The sequence below is a fragment of the Mixophyes fleayi genome, chromosome 4 (assembly GCF_038048845.1).
Source record: "Mixophyes fleayi isolate aMixFle1 chromosome 4, aMixFle1.hap1, whole genome shotgun sequence".
Lineage (NCBI taxonomy): Eukaryota > Metazoa > Chordata > Amphibia > Anura > Limnodynastidae > Mixophyes > Mixophyes fleayi.
The window spans coordinates 71,260,158-71,273,263 of record NC_134405.1 but is presented as its reverse complement, the minus strand read 5'-3'; positions in this window follow the sequence as shown (position 1 = coordinate 71,273,263).

Sequence of the window (13,106 nt, the reverse complement as noted above, 5' to 3'; positions counted from 1 at the left end):
AGATACTTCCACCACTGTCAGGAACCCATTACATTAAATTACATCACATCCAGAAAATGCCAATGTATTGTGCTGCATCATTACTGACAGAAGCTAATTGAACACAAAACTATATATAGTAATAAGTAGTTTGCCCCTAAGAGAAGCCACTGCATATACAGATAGACAGTGTGTGGGAATAAGAATATGGTGTAGGATAGTCACACCAGTCAGTGTTAACTCTATCCTAGCAGAGGATCATCCTATAGATTGTTCACACTAAGTTTTCACACTGATCATGTTTCTGTAAGTAAAGACCAGAATACAGGTGAGAAGCCACAAGGTCACTGTCTGCCCCTATCACTGTGAGAACTAGTACCAGTTACTTTGCCGGCTAAACAAAGTTATCAGTTCTCTTTGTTCCTTCCGTTACATTAAGGCAGGGCCGATGTATCCCATTGAAATTGGATCTCCTGAGAACCCTTTTGATGAAGACAATGGTGTGTCCTTACTCATTCAAGTGGGCCTCTCAGCCACCAGAAAGAGATACTTTGCTTCCAAATTAACAATTGTGTCTAGTGTCACGTTCTTGTCTAAATGTGCCTTTTTTTCCCCATAAACCCAAAAGGCTTTCTTTAGGTAAGTGTCTGATTTCATGTCCATGGCCTACTAAAAATACCCACCACTTACTATGATGGAATGCGATCATGCATTCCTAACATAAGGCGGCCATTAAAGGAATAGCCGACCCTTTTATCATCAGCCTCACATACGTTTGTTTAACAAGAAAAAAAATAGAGAATAGCAGCCATTTGCCTTTGCCAGATCAGTGGCTTTTTTGTGTTGCTTTTCACCTAGTCCTTTTTTTTACCATTTAAATTAGTTCTTGTTTTATCACTTCAGATAGGATTGTCTTTCATGCAAACTGTTTTTGTGACTGTTTTGTACAATTTTGGACAATCATATACAAAGATATAAAAATAATGCTAGCCTGCTATTCTAGTATGCTAAAAAGCCCACTTAAAGTAGAGATTCCTCCATTGGGAAGCCTTCCCTGCGGTAACAGCCTTGGTGTGGGCCCCTTACCATAGCACAGCAGGAGCCACCATATTTTGAGCTCCACAGTTGAAGTGCAGATGAGCAGTTGGTTAAGGAGCTGGTCAAAATTGGGTGGGTCAGGGCGGGTTCCTTGTTGTATGTAGGTACCTCATATAGCATCATGGGATTTAACGTTGTGGGACGAGATACTTAAACAGGTTTAGAGAGTGTACATTTACAGGTTAAAGGGGGAGGGGTCTGCAGGGGCTCCACCCACCCCCAAAAAAGGTATTCATTTTTATAAGTATTCAAAATGTCTGTGAATTTGGCAGCAGCCTATACATTAACGGGTGTGCTGTTTGTATGGGAAAATACATTTTTAGGTACAACTCTACCAATGTAATATTCAAATGTACTGCATGATAGTAGTCACACATGTAATAAAGAGATTACTGATGAACCTTCATATTCATGAGTTATTTAAGACCTGAATTAGATATCAGTAAAAAAGGAAGAGTTGAAAAGAAAGAAGGAATAGTCCTAAAGAAATAGCAGGTAGAACTTTGGAGCAACCTTTCTACTCTTTCAACCACTCACTTTTCCATCTGGACTGACAATCCCACAAACGGTTCTGTACAAAGCTTTCACTGCAGAAGTTCCAAAAAGTGGAACAGGGATGTGCACCAGTGTACACAGGGTGCAGATAACTAGGTACATTTGCATAAAAAAAAACGAATTGTGTTCTATATATATGCAGGAGCTGATCCATTAAGGAATGCAATGCTACATGCAGCATTTTGTATACAATTGCTCTGCACATGCCCAGAAACGGACTATATGACAGCTTTGTAAACGTAAGTCCATGCAATGTATCTTAGAGTGCAAATGACACTTCCAACCAGCAGCCTACGACTTAAAGAGCGGAACAAGGGAGGAAAAAGAGGCGTATGTACGTGGGCAATGTACGGTAAGGGCGGGTAAGTTAGAGCGCGCACACATCTGTCTGATTCAAGCTCTGGGCGACCCTCAGGTATGTGTATTTTAGCCGTATCACTTGCACCAGCTACAGAGCAGGTATAAAAGCAGAGTGGCAGTGATGACGGCTGTGTATGTACGCCAGAACATGTGTTTGCAATTAAAAGCAACTGTAAAAATACATTTTATGTACAGTAGACATTAGTAACATCATGAAATGTATTTCACGTAAAAAAAAAGAAAAAAGAAAAAAAGAAAGTCTTTTCCCCCCAATGTATTTTCTATCAATGATTTTATTATTGTCAACATACTTAATCTTTTTTTTTTTGTGTGCGTTGTGATGAGATTTGATATTGCACGTCTTGTGTATGCGCTGTATCAGCAAAGCAGGCCCACAATGTTCTGTGAGAATCTTAATCCAATGTTATAAGAACTGATGAACATTATTTTGCATGTATATGTAGCCTGGGTACCCCAGAGGTCTGTGGACTGCAACCTCTACAGTTACCTTAATTACCATTCATTTCTTAATTTCCAATCCGGAGATTACAATTGATGCCATAGTAAATTCTTTTTAAACTTAAAAGATTTTTATTGAGTTTTGGCAGGAAAATATGTAACAAACAAAGCAGTAAATGCCAGTTACAATGCATAATGTAAAATTGTATGCTCAATCAATACTTCCAACAACCAAAAAATAAAGAAGAAAAAAAAAAGGAAAAATGAAAAACACACAAAACAGTAAATTATGTTTAAGACAAAAGACATCAGGGGGAAGGAAGGGGGGACAAACAAGGGGTTGGGGTGTCGGAGACAAACCAATCAATAATCAGTAAATTATTTTTTACTCTGAAAGCCCAAATGAAACCTCAGCATGAAAGAGTCATTCAACTTGGTCACATCATGGGCTACTCACCCACGAGCACTTTACTGTGTATCTGAGTCATCCCGGAGGGCTAACACTTAAAGTGGGACTGGGTGTGGATTCCAGACTAAGATATGTAGGTGGGGGATTTCATGCAAGACTATTCCAGCCCACCCCTTTACATTGCTAATCACCAACTGCATGACACTTCTCATGCTCTGCCTGCTGGCTGCAATTCTACCTGTTGGCATTACATGGTCATAGGAGGATGAGCATGAAGTCTGTTCATAGCTTTATGTAACTAATACTGCATCCGACTGGATGGGATACAGTCCCTGTCTATCCATCAGTTACACTCCTTAGGCATATCATTATCTACCCGACGTTGCTGATGGGAGGAGAGTGTTCTTTCCTTCTGGAAATTAAGGTTGTTCTGGTCAGAGGTCTGTGGTTTCCCCATCATAACACTAATGAAAGAGATGGTATTGTCCAAAAGTGTTTAAAAAATTATGTCATATTTAGTATAGTGCTTACTGCCTAAGTAAGGGGTGTATTTTCCCAAAAGCAATGTGCCCCTGGCTACTGCATTGGTATGTAGAGAAAAATATGCCTCTTACTGCATGTAAAAGAATTAGAATTGACAAGAGTTCTGTGACACTTATAAGCATACTTGACTACTCTGCTGGAATTCCCGGAAGGCTCCTGAATTTTGGGGAGTCCTCCCGGATTCCCGGAAGAGTTGGCAAACCTCTCGGATTCGCCGAAATTCACGGCATTGAATAACAGGGGCGTGGCTTAATCACACAATGATGTCACCACGCCCCCTCCTACCCCCTGTTTTGAAAGTTGGTATGTATGCTTATAAGGCAGAAGGCTAATGATTAATCACTGTCTATAACAGCACAATCTACATCAGATTATCACAGCTTTAGTTTTTGCAATGAACAACATTACTGATCCCTGGCAAAGAAGAAGTCAGTCCTCATCCAACACACAGGGGAATAAGGGGTCAGCTTACTGACTTCTCTGTGGTTGTCTTCCAGTTTATTTTGGACATTCCACTGGCCAGGGACACACTAAGTTCTATGTTCTTTATCTACTGTCAGAAGTCAGGGGTCACCCTGTCAGTGTTCATGGGATTACGGCTGAACATCCAGAACTGTGAATTAAAGGTTCACAGATGAAGTCACTGCGGAAATGACAATTAAACCACAGCCCACTCACTTGCTGCCATTTACTTGGAGCTAACAAAAGTTCAAGTCCGGGCAACAATGGCAGCAGACAAAACTCATCGCCCACTTATTCAGCCACCCAAGTGGTGTAATGACCAGGCAAAGGTTACGGCACATTGGGAGACATTTCTAAAATTGATGGCACAGAGATACTGTGCTAAACAAGGTCCAGCAAAAAAGTAATGGTCAAAATGCCAATATTTCTTTGTTTAAATGTATTGGTTAAACTTATTACTGAAACTAAAGGTAATGCGCAGGGCCCGATAAAGGGTTCCGGCCACCCTAGGCTATATCAGCCGTAGCGCCTCCCCATCCTCCCCCCAATATAGGCATTTAGGACTACACTTGAATATGAATATTCAGGAGTATTATCCAGCATTCACATTTAGACAGATTGTGCAATCTCTCTTACCAGTTCTTGTTCTTCTCTCTTGCTTGTACTTGCAGCTTTGTTGTCTTATAGCTGGATTCTGGAAATTCGAGGTCCTTCTTTTGAAAACATGCAGCAATTGTATTATAATGCAAAATGTTAACAAACCCTGAATGAGTAGGACCTTTAGTCCAAACACAACAGTCCATTATGGCCAGATAAAACTGCCCCATAGCACAGGCATATGTAGGCAATAAAATATATGAAAATTGTTGTCAAAGAGCTATAAAAAAATACAAACCTTTACCAGCCCCACCTGACTATTATTCAGTATTCTAGTGACCCTAGAGGCCACAGAGATCATCCTCATAACCGCTGCACAATACAAAGATCATGCCCCTCCAAAGATACTCTATTTTTTAAATGCCCCACTCAGCAATTTCTTTTAGCCATCTCACCTGCCCCCTTCAGCCTCCTCACTTGCCCTCTCCAGCCTCATCTGCCCCCTTTAGCCACCTCACCAGCCCCCTACAGCCACCTCACTTGCCCCCTCCAGCCACCTCACCTGCCCCCTCCAGCCACCTCACTTGTCCCCTCCAGCCACCTCACTTGCCCCCTTTAGCCACCTTACCTGCCCCCTTCAGCCACCTTACCTGCCCCCTTCAGCCACCTCACTTGCCCCCTCCAGCCACCTCACCTGCCCCCTTCAGCCACCTCAACTGCCCCCTCCAGCCACCTCACTTGCCCCCTTCAGCCTCCTCATCTGCCCCCTCCAGCCACCTCACTTGCCGCCCCTCCCCCCCGAGACATTAGAACGGACTTACCTGCTGTGGAGTCCTCTCTTTAGCGCTATGGAGTCCTCTCTTTAGCGCTGTGGAGTCCTCTCTTTAGCGCTGTGGAGTCCTCTCTTTAGCGCTGTGGAGTCCTCTCTTTAGCGCTGTGGAGTCCTCTCTTCAGCGCTGTGTATGACAGGCAGTCTGGCAGCGAACAAAAGGTTAGAGGGGTGCCATTGCAGCCCCTTAATTGTATCAGGGTGCCTGTCACTTCCCTAAATTCAGAAAAAATGCACTGAATGATTTTATCAATTTATCCTGAATTGAACCATGTGCTTGTCCTACAGCGATCGGAGTACAAATGCCTTATTATAGGAGCAGGGCATTTTATTGCACAAACTACATCCCTTTTCTAAATGTCATGTTATCTTCCCATTGTTAAGTTACCCCATCAGTGGCAAATACAGGATATCTTTTTGGAACAAAGCCAAAAAAGAAAAGCTTGTCACAATAAGTCTGCAGCAATTGTTTTACTGTAAATAACAAGTACGGTTGTGTCACTCTAGCTTCCTAGTGATGGAGAGGGCTCTTAAAGAGAGTGTTTCATTGTCAGAAAACCACAGCCAGGTTTGAGTAAGCAGTGTCCACGTTTGTCACAGCACCGTGCATAACATTATGGTACATGTCCCCACCAATCAGTCAATCTTTCCTAGCCCATATTATAAGTGTAGGTACAATATATTGATAATGTTTGTACTGTCATGATTTACCTAAATTAGTGATCCCATATAGCTCAGTTTTCACAGGACAGAACCAGACTTTCCTCACTGGAAATCTTTAATATTGAACTTCATTTTACTAGAATGCAGCCATGTAATCAGAATAAGATGAGGTATATTTGTATAGTTAAAAATCAAACAACAAAGAAGAACAATTGCGCTCCAACCATTTGGAACTTCCACAATACTTAAAAAACTTTTTATAAATCTCACTTCTGTCGCAACCCTATTCGAGGATGCCAACCTCTTATAGAAACAACAAGATGCAGGGTGCGCCAATAGAGAGATTGAATAATAATGTAAAAAATTATTTAAAAATAATAATCCAAAAAACAAACAAATTGGGATGGCAGATCTTCTAAATGTTTAATACACAGTCAAGTCCATAAATATTGGGACATCAACACAATTCTCATATTTTGGGCTCTATACACCACCATAATGGATTTGAAATGAAACAAATAAGATGTACTTTAACTGCAGACTTTCAGTTTTAATTTAAGGGTATTTACATCCAAATCAGGTGAACGATGTAGGAATTACAACGGTTTCTATATGTGCCTCACACTTTTTAAGGGACTAAAAGTAATGGGACAATCAACGGAAAACCTATTTCATGGACATGTGTGGGCTATTCCCTTGTTATTTCATCATCAATTAAACAGGTAAAAGGTCTGGAGTTGATTCTAGGTGTGACATTTGCATTTGGAATATGTTGCTGTCGACTCTCAATATGAGATCCAAAGAGCTGTCACTATCAGTGAAGCAAGCCATCATTAGGCTGAAAAATCAAAACAAACCCATCAGAGAGATAACAAAAACATTAGGTGTGGCCAAATCAACTGTTTGGAACATTCTTAAAAAGAAAGAACACACCGGAGAGCTCAGCAACACCAAAAGACCCGGAAGACCACGGAAAACAACTGTGGTGGATGACAGAAGAATTTTTTCTCTGGTGAAGAAAAATCCCTTCACAACAGTTGGCCAAAACAAGAACACTCTCCAGGCGGTAGATGTATATGTGTCAAAGTCAACAATCAAGAGAAGACTACACTACAAGATGTAAAAGATTTGTGAGCCACAAAAACAGGAAGACCAGATTAGAGTTTGGCAAACAACATTTAAAAAAGCCATTACAGTTCTGGAACAACATCCTGTGGACAGATGAGACAAAGATCAACTTGTACCAGAGTGATGGGAAGAGAAGAGTATGGAGAAGAAAAGGAACTGCTCATGATCCAAAACATACCACTGCATCAGTGAAGCATGGTGGTGGTAGTGTCATGGTGTGGGCATGTATGGCTGCCAATGGAACTGGTTCCCTTGTATTTATTAATGATGTGACTGCTGACAAAAGCAGCAGGATGAATTCTGAAGTGTTTCGGGCAATATTATCTACTCATATTCGGTCAAATGCTTCAGAAATCATTGGACGGCGCTTCACAGTGCAGATGGACAATGACCCGAAGCATACTGCAAAAGCAACCAAAGAGTTTTTTTAAGGCTAACAAGTGGAATGTTATACAATGGCCAAATCAATCACCTGACCTGAATCCGATTGAGCATGCATTTCACTTGATGAAGACAAAACTGAAGGGAAAATGCCCCAAGAACAAGCAGGAACTGAAGACATTTGCAGTAGAGGAATGGCAGAGCATCACCAGGGATGAAACCCAGCGTCTGGTGATGTCTATGCCTTCCAGACTTCAGGCTGTAATTGACTGCAAAGGATTTGCAACAAAGTATTAAAAAGTGAAAGTTTGATGTAGGATTGTTTAGTTTGTCCCATTACTTTTGGTCCCTTAAAAAATGGACACATATATATACCATTGTAATTCCTACACTGTTCCCCTGATTTGGATGTACATACCCTCAAATTAAAGCTGAAAGTCTGCAGTTAAAGCACATCTTGTTTGTTTAATTTCAAATCCATTGTGGTGGTGTATAGAGCCCAAAATATGAGAATTATGTTGATGTCCCAATATTTATGGACTTGACTGTACATATGTTTTTATTAAAACATTAAAAACCATAAACATTAGAACAAATTGTTTCAAAGTATTACATATTTTGAACTCTAGGAGGGGTATTCAATTGTTAGCGTTAACGCTCTCAAACGAGCGCTCAAAAAATCTTAGCGTTAATACGGTAACTACTCGTGGAATTTCAGCTCGCTGCCCTCTGAGCGGCGAGCTGAAATTCCGCGAGTAAACTACCGTATTAACGCTTTTCGAGTGCAATATTACCGTATAAACGGTAATATTTTTTGAGCGCTCGTTTTTTAGCGTTAACGCTAACAATTGAATACCCCCCTAGGTGTTCAATATAATATGACTCTGTAAATTACGCACAGTGCCTGGCCAGTACACTTAAAAATGACAGTTAGAATCCTAATGCAACACGTGTCGTATAGAAAGATATTCATCTGTTTTTTCAAAACAGGAAAAAATTATTTTGGAACAATCTCACCCACTGTATGTAGTCCTTTGGACAGTCAAGGTATATTCTCTCATTAGTGATTTCTCCACAGTCTCCTAGATGTATGATAAGGACACTGTATATCTCTTTCTCCACAGTATCCACAGTATTGGATAGTTCAAAACGGTATCTCCAAGAATTTCTCTGTGTGTAACTGGGACACTATATATTCCGTGCTCCACGATAACCACAATAGGAGATGTTTACACAAGTAATGTGAAGAATAAGTCTCTTATTATCAGAATAATCAGAGGGAGTGAGCATCATATGTCATCTGCTTCACTGAGCTAGTGGTGGTAGCGCTCTTGATTGACAATAGGAATATACTATAATAAAAAGTCCACTTAATAAAAGGATGAATAGAACACTGCAGAGTTGGATGTTCAGTATAGCAGTATTTAGACACTCTCCAATATTGTGATCGAGTGTCAATCTTCAGAATGCTGGAAAGACGGCTACCTATTTCCAACTCTGAGATCGCGGCTGATGACAATTCTATATCCCAATCCTCATTACAACGATCTACGGGATAATGACAGCTTACAAGGAACTGTTTGAAAAAGTTAGCTCATATGCTAACGTGTTTCGTTAGCATATTGTCATCAGCCGCGATCTCAGAGTTGTAAATAAGTTTTTCCTGAAAAAACGGATGAAAATCTTTCTATACAACACATGTGTTGCATTAGGATTCTAATTGTCATTTTTAAGTGTACTGGCCAGGCACTGGGCATAATTTATAAAGAGTCATAATATATTGAACACCTAGGAGCATATTCAATTGTCGGCGGAAATGGCGAAAATCTTGCGCTCCGCGCACTTTTACCGTTATTATAGTAGTTTTCTCGCTGGATTTCAGCTCGCAGCTCCCTGAGCCGCGAGCTGAAATACAGCTTACTACTACCGTAATAACGGTAGTAGTTTTAACGCGGCGGGAAGAATAAAGAATTGAATATGCCCCCTAGAGTTCAAAATATGTAATTCTTTGAAACAATTTGTTGTAATGTTTATGGTTTTTAATGTTTTAATAAAAACATATGTATATTAAACATTTAGAAGATTTGCCATTCCAGTCTTTTATTATTTTTAAATAATTTTTTACGTTATTATTTAATCTCCCTATTGGCGCACCCTACCATCTTGTTGTTTCTATCTTTGTATAGTTGCTTTACGGGGCAACCAAAGAAGCTTTAATAGACTAAAAAATGTCTAGGTCCCATTTTCTGCTTCATAAATAAAGCAAGCACACTGGTATCAACATTGGAATCCCTCTTAGTGAAATATAACTGTAATAGAACTAATAAAACCAGCAGGTTTTTTGGGATCTCCATAAAAGGGTGTAGAGTGGATATTACTTAGAGGTAACTAAATGAATGAACTCTGATCTGCGTTTTGTCCTTCAAACAAGTTGAGAAATACTGCCATCTGGTGGAGACCAGCAGTTTTCTTCAACGTAACAAGTCTGGACAGAAATCAGCTGAACTTTCCAACATATAAGTAGATTGGTTAGGATAACCTTGATAAGTAACTCAATTCTACCAGAAAACCATGATAACAATAACAATATTTTGCAAATTACCTTATCCCCATATCAATCTAAGGCCAACAAATGTTCCAAGGGCTTAACATAAAACGCAATTGGGAACTTTATCTATATGTATAAGTCAAGGAGTATAGGGAAAAGAAAATTGAGGTTCCGGATGATAGAAGTATATAGTTTTGTTTTTGCTGATTGGAGTTCATGAAAAACGGCAAAATAAACTTTCATAAAATAATGTAATTTTGAGCAAATATAGGTGTTTCTGTACTGCGCAGAGTACCAGCGTGTATAGATCTGAGCTTATCTTAGGCTGGGGCCCCGTGTGGCTGGGAAGGCGGAATGTGAACTAGCATGCTTAAGTTGAGCTCCATAAATGTGTATATACGTCACAGAGCGCCCCCTAGAGACATAGTGAGAGTCATCCCCAAATATGCTTCTAGGAGGTGTATCTATTGTGGGTGCTGCAAGTCTGGTGTGACGATATGTGATGATGGTGAACACACTTTTAAACTCTTCTCAAGAGTACATAAATGGCATGTGCAATAAAAGTGGGTTTCAGCGGTCCGTAGTTGGACTTACGTCTAAAATGAAAACAGGTCAATATGAGAAATTTTTCAACATAGTGGTTAATAGTTTGTTCAACTAGTAATCATCTTGACTTAAATAGCTTTTTTGACTCTGCAGTTATTTTTTTCAGAGTATCGTACATTTATTCTAGATAGCATATTGTGCATTTTATACTCTCCACAGGCCTCATTCATCAAGGAACGCAAAGTGAACGCAATTTGCTCTTTACAAAAAAAGGATGGAAATTGCACACACGTATTCACGTACAAGAGGATCTGAACAAAATGTTTCCATTTGAATATGGGTATAAGTATGCTCTGGTTTTATGGTACTTGCCGTATGCAGACACACAACACAGTGTAGGTTATGTTTAATGCATATCTACTATATAAAAGCCTAGTGGCGTGTGTCTGTGTGTGAAAAAAAACAAAAACAAGCTGCAGTGCCACCTGCTGGGCGAAGTTATACACTGACCTACTAAATTCTTAGTGTGTGTGTAGAAAAAAAAACTCAGAAAGGGCTGAAATTTGCTGCAGCGCCACCTGCTGGGCGGAGTTATACACTGACCTACTAAATTCTTAGTGTGTGTGGGGAAAAAAACTCAGAAAGGGCTGAAATTTGGTATACTAAGATGTTTTTAATTTGTTAATTTAATTTGTTAATTGTTAAAAGTGTTTATAAAGATTTAAAAAAAATATATATATATTTCTTGAAGGAGAAGTGACAGTTGGGAGTGGTTGGTGGTGGCCAGGGGTGACAGTGGGGAGTGGTTGGTGGTTGCCGGGGGTGACAGAGCGAGAGGAGTGTGATACTCAGGACCGCTGAGAGAGATCCCTGTGTCTGGATAGACATCTGGATAGATGTGGCGATAAAGATGAAGGATGAGGTGATGGAGAAAAATGATGAGGTGGTGACATGTGGACAAACCCACGTTAAAAAAGGGCGCTTGCGTCGGGAAGTAACGCTCTTCCCCTGAGGAGGCCTGGGCTATGGCCCAAATGCATGACAAGAACCTTTTTAACACCTTAAGTAGCTTGATTTGACTAGAATGCATGAGTATCATGCACAGGTTAACTTGTGTACAATATAAAGTTTCATCAGAACGCATGGAAAAAAAAAATACATACATTAGCACCTCTTAATACTATAAACATTAAAAAAAAAGATTTTTATTAATCATTTAGTTTTACATGAAATACATTTATCAGGACGTACTGAACATAAAATGCATTTTGCAGTTGCTTTTAATAGCAAGCAAATGATCTCGTATGCATAGACGACCGTCATCACTATCACTCGACACTAACACATGCCCTGTAGCTGGTGCAAGTGATACGGCTAAAATCACGTACCTCAGAGATGCCCAGAGCTTGAATCAGATGGATGCGTATGCGTGTTTTTTTTTTATAGTTCCACCCACTTTTTGCCAAGAAGGAAGGCAGGACGTATCTCTGATCTACGTCATCTCTTTTCCAGTCTAAAGAGCTATGATTCTGATTAAATTCATTAATAATCATTAATACATTATAATGAATATTATTTAATAATATTTATATTAAAGTTGTTTGCATTAGCTTTGCACCGGTCTGCAGCACTCAGTTGCACTTCTCTCTGCTCCAGACTCAGAGTACTTCAGGCTCTCCTACCCATTTCCAAATAAAATTAATCAGGGGACAGAATGCAAAATGACATTATATTATATTTATTTACTTTTCTTATTGCATGAGCATGTGGGTGCAAATCTATTGATTTAGGGTGCAAACACCCACAAGGCTCATGTAGAGTTGGATGTAAGTAATAACTCTTATTAGGCAATATGTCCATATACGCCTGTTACTAGGCGTATCTTTTGTGGGTGCTTGACCCCTAGCACCAAGTTCTGTGTTGATGATTTGCTTTGTTCTCCTCAATGAATCAGGCCCACTGTGTTTCTATGTGTACTTCAGTTGAAACATAATGCAGAGTATCCCAATGTATACAGTTACCCACCAGTTTCCCCTTGTTTCTTTAAGGCGCTCATCAATTCTGCTTTTACAAGAAAAACCATATTGCCAGAATCGAGCCTTTACCCTTTTACCTTCTAGAGTAATTTCACACGTTAGTTTGTCTGGCTCAGCCTGTCAGCCTACAGTACAGGCTAGCGGGGCATATAAAGATACTCCGACAAACATAAGCATTATCATTCTGCATAGATTTAAAGGTACGTGGACAATTAGCAGCAATATGGCCTAAGCCACCGCATCTAAAACAGGTAATCACATTTCTATCACAGCTCATACAAGGCCGGAACCTTCTTGGCATAACTGGCCAATCCCCAGGTTCTGAGCCTACAGTCTCTATATATTTTGCCCTGGTACAGTCTTACCAGAATTCACTGGAGATTGCCGTTGCGGAACTAGGGCTGGTGGGGTGTACTCATCAGTTCCTCTGCCGTCACACATTTTGTCGGCACCACTGTTAGCGGAGCGATAGATGAGGACAAGGGCTCAGCTTCCTGATGCAGCTGAATTTTC